General features: G+C 39.1%; 1 pseudogene; it reads right to left on the minus strand.

The window, feature by feature from the left end:
* Window positions 1-22429: 22429 nt before the first annotated feature.
* On the minus strand, window positions 22430-23532 carry LOC116747610 (annotated as a pseudogene).
* Window positions 23533-23947: the final 415 nt, after the last annotated feature.

Below are 23947 nucleotides of genomic sequence, written 5' to 3' on the forward strand. Positions count from 1 at the left end.
AACATTACCTTGATATCAAATCCAGACAAGGGCACTACAAGAAAAAAAGCTATAGATCAATATCCCTGATGAAGATGGATGCAAAAATCCTCAACAAAATATTAGCCAACCAAATTCAATAATACATTAAAGGGATTATACAACACGATCAAGCACAATTTATTTCAGGGATGCTGTGATGGTTCAACATACACAAATCAATAAATGTGATACACCACATTAACACAATAAAGGATAAAGGTCATATGATCTTCTCAATAGATGCAGAAAAATCATTTGACAAAATTCAACATCATTTTAGTATAGAAACTCTCAACAAATTGGATATAGAGGGACTATACCTCAACATAATAAAGGCCATATAGGACAAGCCCACAACTAATACCAGAAAGAATGGTGAAGAGCTGAACACTTTTTATCAGATCAGGAGTAAGACAAGAATTACCATTCTTACGCCTTTTATTCAACAAAGTACTGGAAGCCCTAGCCAGAACAATTAGGTAAGAAAAATAAATAAAAGGCATAGTTTTGGAGTGGGAAGAAGTAAAATTGTCTCTATTTGCAGATGATATGATATTATATATAGAAAACCTTAAAGACTCCATTAGAAAACTATTGTATTAATAAACAATTTCAATAAAGTTGCAGGATACAAAATCAATTTACAAAAATAAGTTTCATTTCTATACACCAATAATGAACTATTAGAAAGAGAAATTAAAGAAACAATCCCATTCACAGTACCATGAGGAAGAATAAAATACTTGTGAATAAATTTAATCAAGGAAGTGAAAGATCTTTACACTGAAAACTATAAGACATTGATGAAAGAAATTGGAAAGGACACAAATAAATGGAAAGATATCTCATGTTCATGGGTTGGAAGAATTAAAATTGTTAAAATATCCATACTACCCAAAGTGATCTACAGATTCAATGCAATCCCTATTTTTGTTGATTTGTAGTTATTTATTTGTTGTTTATGGGGGTGATGAACATTGGGACCTCCTAGCCCTGTATCTTGCTGATGTTGCTGTATCCCTCACATAGCAGTCTTAGTAGTTTTTTTTTGTAGATTCCATGTGATATTTTTTCACATAAGCCATCATATCATCTGTGGATAGGTATAGTGTTATTTCTTTATTTCCAATATACATGCCTTTTGTTTACTTTTCTTGCCTTATTGCACTAGTTAGGACTTCCAGTTAGATGTTGAAAAAGTGTAGTGAGATCGAACATCCTTATCTTGTTCCTAATCTTAGGGGAAAACATCTAGTCTTTCACTGTTAAGTATGATGTAGGCTGTAGGTTTTTCATAGTTGCTCTTTATCAAGTTGAGGAGATTCCCCTCTACTCCTATTTGCTGAGTTTTTTTTTAAAATCATGAATGGTGTTGAATTTTTTCAGTTGATTTTCTGCATCAATCGATATGATTATGTGGGTTTTCCTCATAAGCCTGTTAATTTGGAGGATTATGCATTGATGCATTTTCAAATATTGACCCAGCTCTGTATTCCCAACACAAACCTAACTTGGTTGCAGAGCTTTGCTATTTTTATATATTGCTGGATTTAAGGAGAGATGGGAGAATTGCAGTAATTCTCTCTCTGATGAAGCAAGATGCAGTGGGATCAGGTGCCCAAGTGGAAGAATTGGTCTTAGATAGGAGCAGTGACCTGCTATCCACAGTTACAGGGAGACTGTATTGGCACAGATGGGAGTAGGTGGGCAAAGGTGGTTAGAGATTTTGGGAGTTTTCTTTTGATGACTTCTATTTTTGATGTGTTAACCACTATAAACCGAGCATAGGAAAAGTAGAGGAGGATGACAGGAGTGCCAGTTTCAGAAGGGTTTAATGCAATGATTGAAGGCTCCATCTTTCTCTAGTGGGCCTTGGTGAGCTGCTGAATATTCTATAGCAGAGGAGTGGGGTATGATCAGACCTAACATTTGGACTTGATTTTGTAGACAGAATGGTTAGGAAGTATAAAGGTTGGGGGTAGACAGTAACCTAGGTTGGAAGTGATGGGACCTAAACTAGGCTGCAAAGATGGAGAGGAGTTGTTGGCAGAGCTAGAATGAAATGGAGTTGGCACTTGGGTGGCAGAGGCAGCAAGGAGGATATTGTTTATTCAGTAATTCACTTTATTTATTTATTCATTCTTTCAAGAAATATTAATGAGAGATAAACAGTGGCCTATTGGAGGTCAGGGCACAAGCACAGAAGGCTGAAGAATGGGTTGGCAGCTCAGCAGGCATTGGGGCCCCAGCAAAGAAAAAAACAATGAGTTCATAGCCCAGTAGGGATTGGGGCCTGATTGAGGAAGGGAGAAGAGCAGGGTGGCAGCCCGTTGTCTGAGGATATTGGTTACATACAAAACATAGGACATATAAAGATATTAAAATTTTCAAACACAGAATATTATAAAACTATAATAGTTTTAAAGAAATAAAACAGGAGATTGGGGCTTCCCTGGTGGCGCAGTGGTTGAAAGTCCGCCTGCCGATGCAGGGGACACAGGTTCGTGCCCCGGTCCGGGAAGATCCCACATGCTGCGGAGCAGCTGGGCCCGTGAGCCATGGCCGCTGAGCCTGGCGTCCAGGGCCTGTTCTCCGCAACGGGAGAGGCCACAACAGTGAGAGGCCCGCGTACCGCAAAAAAAAAACAAAAAAAAAAACAAAAAAAAAAACAGGAGATTGAAAATATGTACAGAGAATGGAAGATAATAACAAATGACCAAGTAGATTTGAAAAAGAACCAAATATGACTACTATATATGAAAAAATATAACAATTGAAAACAGAAAGTCAGTGGATAGATCAACAGCAAATTAAACCTTGATGAACAGTAAATTAGTGAACTAGAAGATAGATCCAAAGAAATTATCCAGAATGTGGGTCAGAAAGAGAAACCCAGCAACTTAGAAACAGATGCTTGCCTGGGATTCTAACCCAGCTTGTTACAAACAGAGAAACCTAGGACTCTAACTAGCCTCTGCTTGTCTGGGACTCTAACCTGGCTTCTAGAATATACTCAGAATCTTGAGAATCAAAGTCTATCTTCACCGTGTTTCAGTGGACATTTATCTGGAGCACCGGGTTTTGGTTGGAGTCAGACTCACCAGTGGACACCCAAATGAGCAAGCAGACTGGAGACAAAATTTTTGGTGGGAGATGGGAAGTTTGGTTGTCCGAGTTGAGGGTCTGATGGTGGTTCTGATCCAGATCTGAGTTGCGGCACCAAAAACTGTTAAAGAGAACCAAAGTTGGACAGAAGTTACAGTGGTGAAGATAGACTTTATTCAATAAATTATTGCAACAGCAGAAGAGAGACTCCAGTATAGAACTGGGCTCAATTCTGAATACAACCAGAAAAACTGGGGATTTATAGCTAAGGAGCAAGTTGAGGGGGAGCATTGGTGGATGGAAAATTAGTAATAGGAGCCATGAAGTCTGGGAGAATTCTGGCTGAACTGACCTAACAGGATTCTTGCTGACGATAGGCTAGGTGATCAGGTATCACCTGGGGGATAGTGTGGGTGAGCAGTTTGATCAGATATCAAGGGTGGGGAATTCTCACTAAACTGACCTAGTAGGATTCTAGCTAGAACTGAATTCTACAAGGAAGTAAGTACATGGATGGGCCTTACTGGGGAGAAGGTTCAGGGAAGCCTGACTAAAGTTTGGTCAAGCAAAGAATCTTTGTCAGTGGACATGAGTTTTCAAATCCGTTGGGTAAATACCAAGGAATGTGTTCACTGGATCATATAGTAAGAGTATATTTAGTTTGGCATGAACCACCAAACTGTCTTCCAAAGTGGCTGTACCAATTTGCATTCCTACCAGCAGTTCATGAGTTCATGTTGCTCTACATCCTCACCAGCATTTGTTGTCACCTCATAATGTTTTGAAATGTTGTTTGGCCTTTGAAGTCCTATGGTTTGGGAATGGGATGTTTTGCCACACACTCATTTTGTCTGAGACAGCCTTTTCCTCCCTTTTGGCAAACACTTACCCACATTTCAGGTTCTACCTCTTCCTGAAACCCTGCCTGATCCATTCCTCTGGGCTCCTACAGCCTTCCTTTGCTTGTATTTTTGTTTCCTCCACCAGACAGGGGGTAAGTCTGACTATATGAAGCCACAAAAATTTACAGACAAGATCCTTGGTCCCAGAACCTGTTCTGGACTGGACATATAGGGTGAGTTAGACATGGTCCATATCATCGAGCGTTGCTGTAAAATTAAATGACTATAAAAGTCCTTAGCATAGTGCCTAGGACAGTGTAAGCACTCAATAAATGTTAACTATAATCATCACCATCACCACCACCACCACCATCATCAGTATCTTTCCCTGTCAGTTTATAAAGATATATAGCCCATTTTTAACTGATAAAATCACCCCCCTAGTGACGCTTTCAATTTTCATTATTGCAAACAAATGAGTAAGGCTTATACTTGTTCACGCATGGGTCCTTGCAAAGTATTTTTCCCTTTAGAGCAAAGGTTCTTGAAGTGTGGTCACTGAATCAGTTAGCATCAGTATTACTCACAACTTGTTAGAAATGCAAATTCTCAGGCCCCATTCCACACCTACTGAATCAGAAACTCTGATAGCAGGTGAACCTTGACAACCTGCGTTTTAGCAGGCCCACTAGGTGATTCTGTTGCACTGCTCTAAGACTCTTGGGTGTACACATGGAAATGGGATTGCTGAGCCAATAGGATACATGAATTTAAAAGTTTTTTAAAAAAAATATTTATTTGGTTGCGTCTGGTCTTAGTTGCGGCAGGGGGCTCCTTAGTTGCCGCTCACCGGCTCCTTAGTGTGAACTCTTAGTTGCAGCATGCATGTGGGATCTAGCTCCCAGACCAGGGATGGAACCCGGGCCGCCTGCAGTCTTAACCACCACACCACCATGAAAGTCCCGCACTTAAAAGTTTTAACAGACACTGTCAAATAGCCCTCCAACACCCCCTCACCCCCCGCCCCCACGGCAACTTCCACTTGGAAGGCTGGAACAGGCCTCTCCAATCCCGCTCCCATCTCATCTGACGCGCCCCGCCCTGACTTTCTTGCATCAGCCTCCCGCTAGCCCCGCCGGCTACGAACAGACGCAGGCGCAGTTAGAGTATCTCAGAATGAGCCGCACACAGGTCTGGGCTTCAATTCCCACGCTTGGAGAAAGGAGGTGGAAGGAGTCAGAAAGGGGCGATATCTATCTCTGGAGTGGGTGCGACAAAGGCAGAGTAGGGAGTAGTGAAGTTTAGGGTTCACAGCTTTTCTTGGATCCGGCTCTTAGAACCAAGAGTTTGCCTGCATTTCTTACGAGTAGGGTGTTGCCACTTTTTAAAGCATTGGAATAAAGAAAGGAGAGAACTCAGGAACCTGAAGCTCGGCCCCACCTGCGGCAGCGGCGCACCAATTGGCCAGTGGTGGGAGCGCATGCGAACCAGTGAGAATGACATCATATTGTAGATCCCAGCGGAGAGAGGCTTTGGGCGAGGGAGGAGCTCGGGTGAGAGTAGCAGGGTGGGATCAGTCCGGGCCAACTTCAGGCTGAAGCGCCTACTAAGAGGTCGAGATCCCCAGAACGGGGGAGAGGAAGGAGTCTTGGAGGCAGCTAGGCTGGGGCTGGACTCCCGAGGGTGGAAGCCACTGCCCAGGAGGAGGTTAGAGCCACCGAAGACAGTCGGGTGGCCGCCAGGGGGTGACTGTGACTGCACACATCCACAAATGGTTCCGCACAGACTGGCCTATATATCTTGAAACGGTTTATTTTTGTATCTCTTTCTTCTTCTGCCCTAATGTCCCTGAGAAAAAGAATCATGGGTGATTCGTTGAATCTCCAGCACCTAATGGGAGGCCCGGTAAAAAAAAGGCACGTAATTAAGATGGTTGACTGATTGAATGAAAAGGGGGAAAAAGAGAGGAAAAACCTCAGAGATGTTCATGGTTTACTTAAGTTTAGGACTTTTTTTCCCCCTGTAGATGAGACATTTTAAATGTTCACCAGCAGACCCTGAGCCTACGCAGCTTTTACGTTGTTGTAGTCGGAGTGTACACATAACCCTGTGTCCTTAGTTAAAGCATAATAATTTTCCCCTGTTGCTATAGAATCTCCACAGCCATCATCCATCGGTAATGGTTATAGAATGTTCCATCAGACAACTGTGCCACGAATCACTTAACCCTTCCCCTCTTGTTGGATATTAAGACTACTTCTCTGTTTGACCATCAGAAAATAGCCTTGCTAGGAATAATTTTGTGCTTAGAGCTTTTCTTGTTTCGGAGTAGGGTTGGGTGGATATTGAGGAGCAGAATTAGTGGGAAAATGGCATGAATGTTTTAGGCTCTTATTGGCCCACTTTCCTGAAAGGGATTGTACCCATTGATGCCAGAGGCCAAATCCGAAATCAACCCTAGTGAACTCCAGGTATTGTCTGTCTCCAGGCTGGTTTAAAATTCTCCCTCCTGAAGCAACTCTCAAGTTTATTATTAGTTCTGCCCTTTGGGGCAAGACAAACACACACTAAAGGCTCAGGGACAACTTTAGCAACTACAACAGCTGACATTGAGAGAGGGTGCAGCTCAGCTTTCAAGCTTGGGCAACAGGTGTGGATGAACTTGCCTCACCGAGACAGGGAATCTGAGAAGAGGAACAGGTTTGGGGGTGGGGGCAGATGAGATCGGTTTTAAATACACTTAGTATGAGGTGCCTTTGGGACATCTAAGGGGATGTATCCAGGAGACATGCATACATACGGATAAACAGCAATATTTGCCCTTCTCTGAACTCCCAGAGTTTCCTATCTGTGGATCTCTCATGGCTTAGCCTTCCTTTTCCCTTGCACTACCCTGGGAGCTCTTTGAGGCCAGGATAAGGGCCTGATTCATTTGTATATCCCTCCTCCCAGTGCATTACACCTACGAGCCTTTAAAAGTCTGCCCTAGATGAAGGAATTTCAATGATTTCTTAATTGGACAATTCCTGCAGTAGGATTTCTGTTCTGGGGGAAAATTTGAGAAGCTTGAGAGTTCTGAGAAGGCTTCCTGTAAGAGGTGGCATAATGTTACTGTTAATAATTGTGACCATTTTTTGAACACCTACTGTATGGCAGTCACTCTGCTACACACATGCATCAGAAAAGCCACTTCTTGCCTGCCATCTTTACACCTCCGTTCTGGGAGAATCTGTTCTACTTACAGCTCCTGCTGAATGGGCAAGCCAGGCCTGACTATGTACTGTATCCTCCCTTCCCTTAAGGTACAGCTGATTGCATCTGATCCAAGCCCAGCCAGACAACCTGAGAGTTTTATGGCCCCGCTTGACAAGATGATGTGGACCAATAAGATTGCACTTTTGGGAAAGTGAAATAAGAGATGCAGAGGGGAGTTGCCAGTTAGTTGTTGAGTGGGCAGGTCTAGCAGACCAGGTTGCTGGTGGGGGGGTGGGCATTATGGAACAAGTCAAGTGTCAGCTGCATTTCTTTTTTTTTTTTAATATTTATTTATTTATTTAGGCTGCACCGGGTCTTAGTTGTGGCATGCGGGATCTTCACTGTGGTGTGCGGGCTCTTTAGTTGTGGTGTGTGGGATCTTTTAGTTGCATCATGTGGGCTCCTAGTTGTGGCATGTGGACTTCTTAGTTGTGCCATGCAAACTCTTAGTTGCGGCATGCATGCAGGATCTAGTTCCCCAACCAGGGATTGAACCCGAGCCCCCTGCATTGGGAGCACGGAGTCTTACCCACTGCACCACCAGGGAAGTCCCTCAGCTGCATTTCTGAGTTGAGCACGATGCATGGGGGAAATGTGCAGAAAGAAGCAGACATGTAGTGTAGATGAGTCATGTTAATAGCAAAGCTCTAGAGCAGAGGCCCATGCCTCATCCAGAATTTTCCTACAGGTCCAGGCTTAATGAGCTCTAACTGTGCTCAACTTCCTGATCTTGGATTTCTGATTCTTGATCTAGCTTGACTGAGTTTCTCTTCCTTGTGTCCAAAAGAGCCCTAACCAAAACAACCCATTACATAGGCTTGGCCCTCTGAGGTGAGTGTATTTTTCCTCATTTTACAAATGAACAAACTGAGGCTTAATGAGATTAACTTGACTAAGGTAACCTAGCCAGTAGGTGATGGAGCTAGTCTATGTGATTCTCTTATTCTCTTTTAAAAGTGTTAAGGTGTTATTGTTATTTTTAAAAATTACCACAAACTTGTTACAAAAAAAGATAAAAGAAAAATAATCAATACAGAGATTATGTGTCTGATTCTCAGTCAGCTTCTCCAACTCTCCCCAACATTTACTAAGCTCCAGCTATACTGGCCTCCATTTCTGGAACACATCAAGGTTGTTCTTGCCTTTGGGCCTTTGCACCGAGTCTTCCTTCTCCTTGGAATGCTTTTCTTCTTGATTTTCTGGTGGCTGGCTCCTACTTGTCATTTAGGTCTCAGCTCAGTTGTCACTTCCTCAGAGAGGCCCTGCCCAGCCATGCAATGTGAAATAGCCCACCCAACCCTTCCCCCCTACTTCTCTCCATCATATCACCTCATTTTTTTCTCCACAGACCTTATTGTGTTGATATTGTGTCTGAAATTGTGCTATTCATTTATGTCATTGCTTATCGTCTGTCTCTTCTTTAACACAGAGCAGAGGCCTCATCTGTAGTCCCAGAACCTAAAACAGTGCTGCCATATAATAGAAGTTCACTCAGTATTTGTTGAATGAGTGAATGAATGAATGTATAAACTAAAGAAAGAAACCTTTATCCAACCCTCTTTTCCCCAATACCAATTCCCAGAAACAGTAACTCAACAGTTCTACATCTTCCCAGATATTTTCTGTGCATATATAAACATATACCTCTCTTATATAAAAATAAATGTGCATATATTCTTTTTTAATGGCAATGGAAGTTCTGCAACCTGCTTTTTCACATAACAAATTATCCTTAACACCTTTCCATGTCAGTACTTAACTACTTCATTAAAAAAGCCCAAATTCATAGTAGTAAATTGTATGGATATAACAGAATTTATTTAACTAAGTCCCCTCTTTCTTTTAACTTTTTATTTTATATTGGAGTATAGTAGATTAACAATGTTGTATTAGTTTCAGGTGTACAGCAAAGTGATTCAGTTATACATATACATGTATCTATTCTTTTTCAAATTCTTTTCCCATACATAATATTGAACAGATTTCCCTGTGATATACAGCAGGCCGTTGTTGGTTATCCATTTTAAATATAGCAGTGTGTACATGTCAATCCCAAACTCCCTAACTATCCCTGCCCCAACCCTTCCCCCGCTGCTAACCATAAGTTTGTTCTCTAAGTCAGTGAGTCTGTTTCTGTTTGGTAAATAAGTTCATTGGTATAATTTTTTCTAGGTTCCGCATATAAGAGATTCTCTTTCTCTGTTTAACTTACTTCACTCAGTATGACAATCTCTAGGTCCATCCATGTTGCTGCAAATGGCATTATTTCATTCTTTTTAATGGCTGAGTAATATTCCATTATCTATATGTACCACATCTTCTTTATCCATTCCTCTGTCAATGGACGTTTAGGTTGCTTTCATGTCATGGCTATTGTAAACAGTGCTGCAATGAACATTTGGGTACATGTATATTTTCAAATTATTGTTTTCTCTGGATATATGCCCAGGAGGGGGATTGCTGGATCATGCAGTAGCTCTAATTTTAGATTTTTAATGAACCTCCATGGTGGCTGTATCAATTTACAGTCCCACCAATAGTGTAGGAGCGTTCCTTTTTCTCTACACCCTCTCCAGCATTTATTGTTTGTAGATTTTTTGATGATGGCCATTCTGACTGGTGTGAAGTGATACCTCATTGTAGTTTTGATTTGCATTTCTCTGATAATTAGTGATGTTGAGCATCATTTCATGTGCTTATTGGCCATCTGTATGTCTTCTTTGGAGAAATGTCTATTTAGGTCTTCTGCCTATTTTTTGATAGGGTAGTTTGTTTTTTGATATTGATCCACATGTGATGTTTGTAAACTTTGGAGACTAATCCCTTGTCAGTTGTATCACTTGCAAATATTTTCTCCCATTCTGTGGGTTGTCTTTTTTTTTGACTTGTGGTTTCCTTTGCTGTGCAAAAGCTTTTGAGTTTAATTAGGTCCAATTTGTTTATTTTTCTTTTTATTTCCATTGCTCTGGGATATGGATCAAAAATGATATTGTTGTGATTTATGTCAAAGAGTGTTCTGCCTATGTTTTCCTCTAAGAGTTTTAGAGTCTCCAGTCTTACATTTAGGTCTTTAATCCACTTTGAATTTATTTTGGTGTATGATGTTGAAGAATGTTCTAATTTCATTTTTTTACATGTAGCTGTCCAGTTTTCCCAACACCATTTACTGAAGAGACTGTCTTTCCTCCATTGTATAGTCTTGTCTCCTTTGTCATAGAATAATTGACTATAGGTGCATGGGTTTATTTCTGGGCTTTCTGTCTTGTTCCATTGATCTATATTTATGTTTTTGTGCCAGTACCATACTGTTTTGATGACTGTAGCTCTGTAGTAATGCCTGACATCAGGGAACCTGATTCCTCCAGCTCTGTTTTTCTTTCTCAAGATTGCTTTGGCTATTTGGGTTCTTTTGTGTCTCCATACAAAAGATTTTTTGTTCTAGTTCTGTGAAAAATGCCATTGGTAATTTGCTGGGGATTGCATTGAATCTGTAGATTGCCTTGGGTAGTATAGTCATTTTAAAAATATTGATTCTTCCAGTCCAAGAACATGGTATATCTTTCTATCTGTTTGTGTCATCTTTGATTTCTTTCATGAGTGTTTTATAGTTTTTGGAGTACAGGTGTTTTGCCTCCTTAGGTTTATTCCTAGGTATTATATTCTTTTTGATGTAATGGTAAATGGAATTGTTTGATTTCTCTTTCTGATCTTTTGTTGTTAGTGTACAGAAATGCCACAGATTTCTGTGTATTAATTTTGTAACCTGCAGCTTTACTGAATTTATTGATGAGCTCTAGTAGTTTTCTGGTAGCATCTTTAGGATTTTCTATGTATAGTAGTATCATGTCATCTGCAAACAGTTACAGTTTAACTTCTGCTTTTCCAATTTGGAGTCCTCTTATTTTTTCTTCTTCTTCTCTGATTCCCATGACTAGGACTTCCAAAACTATGTTGAATAAAAGTGGTGAGAGTGGGCATCTTTGTCTTGTTCCTGATCTTAGAGGGAATGCTTTCAGTTTTTCACCCCTGAGTGTGATGTTAGCTGTAGGTTTGTCATATATTGCCTTTATTATGTTGAGAATTGTTCCATGTCCACTTTCTGGAGAGGTTTTATCATAAATGGGTGGTGAATTTTGTCAAAGCTTTTTCTGCATCTATTGAGGTGATCATATGGTTTTTATTCTCCAATTTGTTGATGTGGTGTATCATACTGACTGATTTGCAGATATTGAAAAATCCTTGCATCCCTGGAATAAATCCCACTTGATCATGTTGTCTGACCCTTTTAGTGTATTGTTGGATTCAGATTGCTAATATTTTGTTGAGGATTTTTGTGTCTATGTTCATCAGTGATATTAGCCTGTAGTTTTCTTTTTTTGTGGTATCTTTGTCTGTTTTTGGTATCTGGGTGATGGCGACCTCATAGAATGAGTTTGGGAGTTTTCCTTCCTTTGCAATTTTTTTGTAATACTTTCAGAAGGATAAGTATTAACTCTTCTTTCAAGGTTTGATAGAATTCACCTGGGAAGCCATCTGGTCCTGGACTTGTTTTTTGGGAGTTTTAAAATCATAGTTTCACTTTCAGAACTTGAGATCGGTCTATTCATATTTTCTATTTCTTCCTGGTTCAATCTTGGGAGACTGTATCTTTCTAAGAATTTGTCCATTTCTTCTAGGTTGTCCATTTTATTGGCATACAGTTGCTTGTAATAGTCACTTATGATCCTTTGTATTTCTGTGGTGTCTGTTGTAACATCTTCTTTCTAATTTCTAATTTTATTGATTTGAGTCCTCTCCTGTTTTTTACTTGATGAGTCTGGCTAAAGGTTTATCAATTTTGTTTATCTTTTCAAAGAACCAGCTTTCAGTTTCATTGATCTTTGCTATTGTTTTCTTTGTCTCTATTTCATTTATTTCTGCTCTGATGTTTATGATTTCTTTCTTTCTACTAACTTTAGGTTTTGTTTGTTCTTCTTTCTCTAGTTGCTTATAGGCATAAGGTTAGATTGTTAATTTGAGATTTTTCTTGTTCCCTGAGGTAATATTGTATTGCTATAAACTTCCCTGTTAAAGCTGCTTTTGCTGCATCTGATAGGTTTTGGATCACTGTGCTTTTGTTTTCGTTTGTCTCTAGGTATTTTTTGATTTTCTCTTTGATTTCTTCAGTGAAGCTTTGGTTGTTTAGTGGCATACTGTTTAGCCTACACGTGTTCTTGTTTTTTCATTTTTTTCTTGTATTTTATTTCTAATCTCAGAAAAGATCCTTGATATGATTTCAATTTTCTTAAATCTACCAAGGCTTGCTTTGTGGCCCAGCATGTGTTCAATCCTGGAGAATGTTCCATGTGCACTTGAGAAGAATGTGTATTCTGCTGCTTTTGGATGGAATGCTATATAAATCTCAATTAAGTCCATCTGCTCTAATGTGTCATTTGAAGCCTGTGTTTCCTTATTGATTTTCTGTCTGGATGATCTGTCCATTTATGAAAGTGAGGTGTTAAAGTCCCCCACTATAATGGTGTTACTGTTGATTTCTCCCTTTATGGCTATTAGTATTTGCCTTATATATTGATGTGCTCCTATGTTGGGTGCATACATATTTACAATAGTTATATCTTCTTCTTGGATTGATCCCTCCTTGATCATTATGTAATGTCCTTCTTTGTCTCTTGTGAAAGTTTTTATTTGAAAGTCTATTTTGTCTAATATGAGAATTGCTACTCCAGCTTTCTTTTGATTTCCATTTGCATGGAATATCTTTTTCCATCTCCTCACTTTCAGTCTGTATGTGTCCCTAGGTCTGAAGTGGGTCTCTTGTAGACAGCATATATATGGGTCTTATTTTTGTATCCATTCAGCCAGTCTATGTGTTTTGGTTGTAGCATTTAATCCATTTACATTTAAGGACATTATCAATATTTATGTTCCTATTACCATTTTCTTAATTGTTTCAGGTTTGTTTTTGTAGGTCTTTTCCTTCTCTTGTGTTTCCTGCCTAGAGAAGTTCCTTTAGCATTTGTTTTTAAGCTGGGTTAGTGGTGCTGAATTCTCTTAACTTTTGCTTGTCTGTAAAGTTTTAAATTTCTCCTTCGAGTCTGAATGAGATCCTTGCTGGGTAATCTTGGCTGTAGGTTTTCCCCTTTCATCACTTTAAATATGTCCTGCTACTCCCTTCTGGCTTACAGAGTTTCTGCTGAAAGATCAGCTGTTAACCTTATATGGATTCCCTTATATGTTATTTGTTGCTTTTCCCTTGCTGTTTTTAATGTTTTTTCTTTGTATTTAATCTTTGATAGTTTGATTAATATGTGTCTCGATGTGTTTCTCCTTGGATTTATTCTGTATAGGACTCTCTGTGCTTCCTGGACTTGATTGACTATTTCCTTTCCCATATTAGGGAAGATTTCAACTATAATCTTCAAATATTTTCTCAGTCCCTTTCTTTTTCTCTTCTCCTTCTGGAACCCTATAATGTGAATGGTGGTGTGTTTAATGTTGTCCCAGAGGTCTCTGAGACTGTCCTCAATTCTTTTCATTCTTTTTTCTTTATTCTGTTCTGCCGCAGTGATTTCCACCATTCTGTCTTCTAGGTCACTTATCTGTTCTTCTGCCTTAGTTATTCTGCTATTGATTCCTTCCAGTGTATTTTTAATTTCAGTTATTCTATTTTTAATTTCTGTTTGTATGTTCTCTAGTTCTTCTAGGTCTTTTTTAAACATTTGTTGAATCTTCTCGATCCTTGCCTCCATTCTTTTTTCCAAGATCCTGCATCAACTTCATTATCATTATTCTGAATTCTTTTTCTGGTAGGTTGGCTATCTCCACTTCACTTCGTTGTTCTTCTGGGGTTTCATCTTGTTCCTTCATCTGGGACATATTTGTCCCAGATGAAGACAAATATGTCTCATTTTGACTAACTTTCTGTGATTTCAGTTTCCATTCTGCAGACTGCAGGATTGTAGTTCTTCTTGCTTCTGCTGTCTGCCCTCTGATGGATGAGGATGTCTAAGAGATTTGTGCAGGCTTCCTGATGGGAGGGGCTTATTCCTGCCTAGTGGTAGCTGGAGCTGGGTCTTGTCCCTCTGGTGGGCAGGACTGTGCTCAGAGAGACTTTAAGCCACTTGTCTGCTGATGGCTGGGGCTGTGTTCCTGCCTGTTGGTTGTTTGGCCTGAGGCGACCCAGCACTGGAGCCTACAAGTAGTTTGGCTGGGCTAATGGCAGCCTGTGGGAGGGCTCATGCCAACGAGTACTTCCCAGAACTGCTGCTGCCAGTGTCTTTGTCCCCGCAGTGAGCCACAGCTGCCCACTGCCTCTTCAGGATACCCTCCAGTACTAGCAGGTAGCTCTGGCTCAGTCTCTTATGGGGTCACTGCTTTTTTCCCCTGGGTCCTCATGTGCATGAGACTTTGTGTGCACCCTCCAAGAGTGGAGTTTCTGTTTCTCCCAGTCCTGTGGAAGTCCTGTGATCAAACCCTGCTGGCCTTGAAAGCCTGATTTTCTGGGGACTCCTCTTCCCATTGCCACACCCCCAGGCTGGGAAGCCTGTTGCAGGGCTCAGAACTTTCATTACTATGGGATAACTTATGTGGTATAGTTGTTTTCCAGTTTGTGGGTCACTCACCTGGCGGGCATGGAATTTGATTTTATTGTGATTGTGCCCCTCCTACCATCTTGTTGTGGCTTCTTCTTTGTCTTTGGATGTAGGGTATCTTTTATGGTAGGTTCCAGCGTTTTTTTGTCTATGTTTGTTCAGCAGCTAGTTGTGATTTTTGTTGTTTTTGTAAGAAGCAGGTGAGCTCACACCATTCTACTCCACCATCTTGAGCTAAGCCTAACCAGGCCCCTCTTAATAGCTATTATTTTCTCCTAAATTTTTTTATTATAAGAAGTAATATTGAAATAAATATTATGTGTGTATTTGTAGAAATGTTCCCAACACCCATTTGTTGTATTTTGACTTTGCCTGTGGTATATGCACAGAGAAATTTTGTTTAAACTTATATGGTCTAGTTTATCAATCATTTTTTAATGGCCTCTGTATTTCATTCTATTCTTTACAGAAACCTTCTCCACTCCAAGATTATACATAAAAATGATTTATATGTGCTTTCTGTTAGTACTTTTGTGGTTTCAGCTTTATAGTTAAATCTTTGATCTGTCTTGAAGTTGTTTTGGAGTAGGGTTTTCCTTTCAAATGGTAAGTCAGCTGTCTTAGTACCATCTCTTGAATAATAATTTTTGACCCATTGATTTGAAATGTCACCTTTAACATATACGAAGTTTTCATATGTGCTTTCTGTTCTGTTCCTTTGATCTGAATGTCTATGCTTGCTCCACTGCCATTCCATTTTCATTAATGTAACTTCATAATATATTTTCATATCTGTGGGGCAAGGCCTCTCTGTTACCTTTTTTGAGAAAATTTCTTCCTATTCTCACATATTTATTCTTACAGGTAAACCTAAACATCATTTCATCAAGGAAATATTTCAAAATAACCTATTGATATTTTGACAGGGATTTATTGAACTTATAGGTTAATTTAGAGAAAAAGGTTGTCTTTATAATAGTGAGTCTTCCTATTGCAGAATAAGGTATGGCTTTCTATTTATTCAAGTCTTTTTATTGCTTAGTAGAATTTTAAAGTTTTCTTTATATTCTCTCAGGTTTATTCTTGGCTCCTATTGTGAAGGGGATATTTTCTCTTACCTTATTTTTTTAAAAAAGAGTGTTCTTGTCTTGACAGCTGGTATTTCATTTTATTTATAAAATTTATTTATTTATTTATTATCTTGGCTGCATTGGGTCTTTGTTGCTGTGCATGGGCTTTTTCTAGTTGCAGCGAGCAGGGGCTACTCTTCGTTGTGGTTCATGGGCTTCTCATTTTGGTGGCTCCTCTTGTTGCAGAGCATGGGCTCTAGGCACTTGGGCTTCAGTAACTGTGGCATGCAGGCTTCAGTAGTTGTGGCTCATAGTCTCTGGTGTGCAGGCTCATTAGTTGTGGCACATGGGCTTACTTGCTCCACGGCATGTGGGATCTTCCCAGACCAGGGCTCAAACCCGTGTCCCCTGCATTGGCAGGTGGATTCTTAACTATTGCGCCTCCAGGGAAGTCCCTCTCTTATCTTTTTGAACTGGATCTTGTGGGAAAGCCATTACAAGTACTTCATTAAATCTTTTTATTGTTTCTACTGGGTTTTCCATAGATTCTCACAGGTTTTCAAGTTATACAGCTATGTCTTTAACATATAGAGACTGTTTTGCTCCTAGTTATCCAAGGTTTATGCCTCATTTAATTCTCTTGTCTAACTATGTTGTGTAGTGCTCTAGGGAACAATTATAGGGGTGATACTGGGGCTGTGCACACTTTTCCTAACTTTAATGGAAAATTTTACGTTTAATTATTCAGTATAACATCGACTTCTGGTTAGAAATGTGTATTATAAAAATTGTCAACGAAGTATCCATTCATAGATAGCTAAATCAGGAATACATGTTTGATTTTGTTAAGTTCATCTTTTGGGAATCTATTGAGTTGACCATATGAGTTTTCTCACTTGGCCTATTTATATAGTGGATTGTATATACTTCCTAATATTGAATAATTCTTGCACTCTTAGAATGGACCCCGTGTTTTTCAGTCTTTCAGTTTACTACTGGACTTTATTTGTTAATATTTTATTTATTTTTTACCAATATTTATAAGTGAGATTGGTTTGTGGTTTTCTTGCATGTGAGCTTCGTTGGGAGTCCATGCATTTCCCAAACTATTTTTTGAAGTCCGTGACCATTCAGGGCTGAAGATGTACTAATATTAGAGGAGGACTCCAGTTAGTGGCAGCCAACTCCCCCCATCCCTTTCATATTTCTTTGCTGCATTGGATGGTTTCTGAGAGATTCTATATACGCTATATTGTGGGAATAAACACCATTAATTGTAAATGTGTAGATGTTAGCACAGAGTGTTTAATCCAAGTTGACTATTTAAATAAATTGCAGTGGAATTTAATAGGAAATGATAAGTGATGGCTATTCTGTGATTTTACATTTGTTCTTTAAAATATCAATTATTTATAAAAGTATTATTTTATATTAAGTAATTACTATAGTATTGAAGCCTCATAATAAAAAAACCCAGCTTCCATCCTGCCATTTCACAACACCCATCTTTCCCTCCAAAGTCAACAATTCCAGTTCTAAATTCTTCCCCATATATTATGTCCAGATTTTTATATAATGTGCTTATATTGCTACTTATTTATATATTTATTTAAAAATTATTAGATGTTATAAAAGAGCAGTTCAAGGTTTACAGAAAATTGAGTGGAAAGTGTAGAGAGTTCTCATATACATTTACTCCTCACTCCTGCCCTCCTCCCCCCAGTTTCCCCTATTATTCACATCTTGTATTGGTGTGGTATATTTCTTAGAATTGATGAGCCAATTTTTAAATTTAATTGTATTTATTTTTTTATACAGCAGATTCTTATTAGTTATCCATTTTACACATATTAGTGTATATATGTCAATCCCAATCTCCCAATTCAACACACCACCACTGCCCCCACTGCCACTTTCCCCCCTTGGTGTCCATACGTTTGTTCTCTACATCTGTGTCTCAATTTCTGCCATGCAAACCGGTTCATCTGTACCATTTTTCTAGGTTTGACATATATGCGTTAATATACGATATTTGTTTTTCTCTTTCTGACTTACTTCACTCTGTATGACAGTCTCTAGATCCATCCGCGTCTCTACAAATGACCCAATTTCATTCCTTTTTATGGCTGAGTAATATTCCATTGTATATATGTACCACATCTTCTTTATCCATTTATCTGTCGATGGGCATTTAGGTTGCTTCCATGTCTGGGCTATTGTAAATAGTGCTGCAATGAACGTTGGGGTGCATGTGTCTTTTTGAATTATGGTTTTCTCTGGGTATATACTCAGTAGTGGGATTGCTGGGTCGCATGGTAGTTCTATTTTTAGTATTTTCAGGAACCTCCATACTGTGCTCCATACTGGCTGTATCAAATTACATACTCACCAACAGTCCAAGAGGCTGCCCTTTTCTCCACACCATCTCCAGCATTTGTTGTTTGTAGATTTTCTGATAATGCCCATTCTAACTGGTGTGAGGTGATATCTCATTGTAGTTTTGATTTGCATTTCTCTAATAATTAGTGATGCTGAGCAGCTTTTCATGTGCTATTTGGCCATCTGTATGTCTTCTTTGGAGAAAAGTCTATTTAGGTTTTCTGCCCATTTTTGGATTGGGTTGTTTGTTTTTTTAATATTGAGCTGCATGTGCTGTTTATATATTTTGGAGATTAATCCTTTGTCCGTTGATTTGTTTGCACATATTTTCTCCCATTCTGAGCATTGTCTTTTCGTCTTCTTTATGGTTTCCTTTGCTGTACAAAAGCTTGTAAGCTTCATTAGGTCCCATTTGTTTATTTTTGTTTTGATTTCCATTACTCTAAGAGGTGGATCAAAAAAGATTTTGCTGTGATTTATGTCAAAGAGTGTTCTTCCTATGTTTTTCCTCTAAGAGTTTTATAGAGTCCGATCTTACATTTAGGTCTCAAATCCATTTTGAGTTTATTTTTGTGTATGGTGTTAGGGAATGTTCTAATTTAATTCTTTTACATGTAGCTGTCCAGTTTTCCCAGCACCATTTATTGAAGAGACTGTCTTTTCAACATTGTATATCCTTGCCTCCTTTCTCATAGATTAGTTGACCATAGGTGCATGGGTTTATCTTTGGGCTTTCTATCCGTTTCCATTGATCTATATTTCTTTTTTTGTGCCAGTACCATATTGTCTTGATTACTGTAGCTTTGTAATATAGTCTGAAGTCAGTGAGTTTGATTCCTCCAGCTCCATTTTTTCCCCTCAAGACTGCTTTGGTTATTCGGGGTCCTTTGCGTTTCCATACAAATTTTAAGATTTTTTTGTTCTACTTCTGCCATTGGTAATTTGATAGGGATTGCATTGAATCTGTAGATTGCTTTGGGTACTATAGTCATTTTCACAATATTGATTCTTCCAATCCAAGAACATGGTATATCTCTCCATCTGTTGGTATCATCTTTAATTTTTTTCATCAGTGTCTTATAGTTTTCTGCATACAGGTCTTTTGTCTCCCTAGGTAGGTTTATTACTAGGTATTTTATTCTTTCTGTTGCAATGGTAAATGGGAGTGTTTCCCTAATTTCTCTTTCAGATGTTTTATCATTAGTGTATAGGAATTCAAGAGATTTCTGTGCATCAATTTTGTATCCTGCTATTTACCAAATTTATAGATTAGCTCTAGTAGTTTTCTGGTAGCACCTTTAGGATTCTCTATGTATACTATCATGTCATCTGCAAACAGTGAGAGTTTTACTTCTTCTTTTTTGATTTGCATTCCTTTTATTTCTTTTTCTTCTCTCATTGCTGTGGCTAGGACTTCTAAAACTATGTTGAATAATATTGGTGAGAGTGGACATCCTTGTCTTGTTCCTGATCTTAGAGGAAATGCTTTCAGGTTTTCACCATTGAGAATGATGCTTGCTGTGGGTTTGTCATATGTGGCCTTTATTATGTTGAGGTAGGTTCCCTCTATGCCCACTTCCTGGAGAGTTTTTATCATAAATGGGTGTTGAATTTTGTCAAAAGCTTTTTCGGCATCTATTGAGATGATCATATGGTTTTTATTCTTCAATTTGTTGATGTGGTGTATCACATGGATTGATTTGCCTATATTGAAAAATCCTTGCATCCCTGGGAAAAATCCCACCTGATCATGGTGTATGATCCTTTTAATGTGTTGTTGGATTCTGTTTGCTAGTATTTTGTTAAGGATTTTTGCATCTATATTCATCAGTGATATTGGTCTTTAATTTTCTTTTTTTGTAGTATCTTTGTCTAGTTTTGGTATCAGGGTGATGGTGGCCTCATAGAATGAGTTTGGGAGTTTTCTTTACTCTGCAATTTTTGGAAGAGTTTGACAAGGATGGGTGTTAGCTCTCCTCTAAATATTTGATAGAATTCACCTGTGAAGCCATCTGGTCCTGGACTTTTGTTTGTTGGAAGATGTTTAGTCACAGTTTCAATTTCATTGCTTATGATTGGCCTGTTCATATTTTCTATTTCTTCCTGGTTCATTCTTGGAAGGTTATGCCTTTCTAAGAATGTGTCCATTTCTTCCAGGTTGTCTGTTTTAGTGGCATAGAGTTGGATCCCATCGTGTTTTCGTTGCCATTTTTCTCTAGGTATTTTTTGATTTCCTCTTTGATTTCTTCAGTGAACTTTTGCTTATTTAGTAACGTATTGTTTAGCCTCCATATGTTTGTGTTTTTGACGTTTTTTCCCCTGTAATTGATTTCTAATCTCATAGCATTGTTGTCAGAAAAGATGCTTGATATAATTTCAACATTTATAAATTTACTGAGGCTTGATTTGCGACCCAAGATGTGATCTATCCTGGAGAATGTTCTGTGTGCACTTGAAAAGAAAGTGTAATCTGCTGTTTTTGGATGGAATGTTCTCTAAATATCAATTAAATCTATCTGGTCTATTGTGTCATTTAAAGCTTGTGTTTCCTTAATAATTATCTGTTTGGATGGTCTGTCCATTGGTGTAAGTGAGGTGTTACAGTCCCCCACTATTATTGTGTTACTGTCGATTCCCTCTTTTATAGCTGTTAACGGTTGCCTTTTGTATTGAGGTGCTCCTGTTTTGGGTGCATATATATTTATAACTGTTATATCTTCTTCTTGGATTGATCCCTTGATCATTATGTAGTGTCCTTACATGTCTCTTGTAACATTCTTTATTTTAAAGTCTGTTTTATCTGATTTGAGAATTGCTACTCCAGCTTTCTTTTGATTTCCATTTGCATGGAATATCTTTTTCCTTCCCCTCACTTTCAGTCTGTATGTGTCCCTAGGTCTGAAGTGGGTCTCTTGTAGACAGCATATATATGGGTCTTATTTTGCAATCCATTCAGGGATCCTGTGTCTTTTGGTTTGGAACATTTATTCCATTTACCTTTAAGGTAATAATCAATATGTATGTTCCTATTACCATTTTCTTAATTCTTATGGGTTTGTTTTTGTAGGTCCTTTTCCCCTCTTATGTTTCCCACTTAGAGAAGTTCCTTTAGCATTTGTTGTACAGCTGGTTTGATGGTGCTGAATTCTCTTAGGTTTTGCTTGTCTTTAAAGGTTTTGATTTCTCCATCGAATATGAATGAGATCCTTGCTGGGTAAAATAATCTTTGTTGTAGGTTCTTCCCTTTCATTACTTTAAATATGTCATGCCACTCCCTTCTGGCTTGTAGAATTTCTGCTGAGAAATCAGCTGTTAACCTTATGGGTGTTCCCTTGTATGTTATTTGTCGTTTTTCCCTTGCTGCTTTCAATAATTTTCCTTTGTCTTTAATTTTTGTCAGTTTGATTACTATGTGTCTCGGCATGTTTCTCCTTGGGTTTATCATGTATGGGACTCTCCATGCTTCCTGGACTTGGGTGGCTATTTGCTTTCTCATATTAGGGAAGTTTTCAACTATAATCTCTTCAAATATTTTCTTGGGTCCTTTCTCTCTCCTCCCTCTGGGACCCCTGAATGTTGTTGCATTTAATGTTTTCCCAGAGGTCTCTTCGGCTGTCTTCATTTCTTTTCATTATTTTTTCTTTATTCTGTTCCACAGCAGTTAATTCCACAATTCTGTCTTCCAGGTCATTTATCCGTTCTTCTGCCTCAGTTATTCTGCTATTGATTCCTTCTAGTATAATTTTCATTTCAGTTATTGTTCATCTCTGTTTGTTTGTTCTTTAATTCTTCTAGGTCTTTGTTAAACATTGCATCTTCTCGATCTTTTCCTCCATTCTTTTTCCGAGGTCCTGGATGTTCTTCACTACCATTATTGTGAATTCTTTTTCTGGAAGGTTTCTTTCTTCACTTCATTTAGGTGTTTTTTTTTTTTTTTTGTAACCAAAACTTTAATCCCAAGGATTCTCACAAAACATATTACAAATGACAGCATGAAAAAAAAATCTTGCACAGTAACTCAAAGTTCAGCTCTACAATGTACCCTTAAACTGGCAGGACATGGGTATCTTGAATAGTGTCAAATTTCCAAATATATTACAAAGAGCTATGCATCCATATTCAGCAATCACAGAAGGTAAACTAACTTTCTTGAAACTTCTTAGATTCTAAACCCACTGGACAACCTCTTGTCCAGTGTGAAGACTAGTGGAATTTTTAAACCTCTAATCTAGTTTAAGGGTGCAGCTTTAATTTTTACCTGCTGGCTTGTGTTCACAGCAGCTTTTAAAGACCGCTTAACTACAGCTGCATACCATATCCCAGCTACAGAGTCTTTTCAATTTTTGCCAGTTTTGTTTCTGTAATATTAAACATCACACTTCAGCTGGGCAGGAGTTAGAGGTTTATTATCAGTCTCTGCAAGACTAAAAATTCAAAGCAAATTCAATTTTGCTTAAGGGAACATTGTAAAGTAACAGTTCTTGATATTACATGCCTCATATGATCCATTTCAAACCATAGAGAATTACATCTTTATGTGTCACTGTTCCGAGAGACAAACAAATGTGAACAGCTAAAATATTTTTAAAATGCACCAAGCTTATGAAGTCTCAAACAAAACTTGAATTTTCTGTACATACTCCTGTCAAATGAAGTTATTTCCTGTACACCACTCCTCTTGCAAACTGGTCTTCTATTTCCTTTCATTTCACCTAGATCGGCTACGAGACCTAGAGAAAGATGGGGACGGCTTGTGATTTCTCTCCCGGGACAGTGATCTCTCTCTTCTCCTTCTCTAGAAAGGGACCTGCTCCGGCTGCGGGAGAAGCTTCTCCGTCTTGGAGATCTGCGGCGAGGTGGAGGACTCCTCCTCCGATAATCATCTCGAGGGCGACGACCCCAAGAAGGAGGTGGGCCACGATTTCGACTTCTCTTTTCACCATTCGACAGTTCCACTCTTACTCGGCAGCCACATAGTGTTCTCCCATCTAGCTCTCGGACAGCATCGGCTGCATCTCGAGGATCTTCAAATTCCACGAAAGCGAAGCCGGGAGGGTTTCTAGCAACCCACACACTTCGGAGTGGTCCATAATAGCCAAAAACTCATTCCAATTCAGTCTTGTTACCAAGATTACCTACATAAACTTTACAGTCCAACGGACAGGAATCACGATGCATTTCGAGATCTCGGGTTAGAAATGCGTAGGCTCAAATCCACACACCCTCGGCTGGGTCTTCCCTGTCCCCTCGCGCCTGACACCCACAGATGCTCTCCCACACCCGTCGTCCATGAAATGGCCCATTTAAGTGTTTTTCTGAGGTTTTATCTTGTTCCTTCATCTGGTACATAGCCCTCTGCCTTTTCATCTTGTCTATCTTTCTGTGAATGTGGTTTTTGTTCCACAGGCTGCAGAATTGTAGTTCTTCTTGATTCTGCTGTCTGCTCTCTTGTGCATGAGGCTATCTAAGAGGTTTGTGCACGTTTCCTGATGGGAGGGACTGGTGGTGGGTAGAGCTGGCTGTTGCTCTGGTGGGCCGAGCTCAGTAAAACTTTAATCCACTTGTCTGCTGATGGGTGGGGCTGGGTTCCCTCCCTGTTGGCTGTTTGGTCCGAGGTGACCCAAGAATGGAGCAAACCTGGGCTCTTTGTTGCAGCTAATGACCTACTCTGGGAGGGCTCATG

Source organism: Phocoena sinus, chromosome X, assembly GCF_008692025.1.
Source record: "Phocoena sinus isolate mPhoSin1 chromosome X, mPhoSin1.pri, whole genome shotgun sequence".
Lineage (NCBI taxonomy): Eukaryota > Metazoa > Chordata > Mammalia > Artiodactyla > Phocoenidae > Phocoena > Phocoena sinus.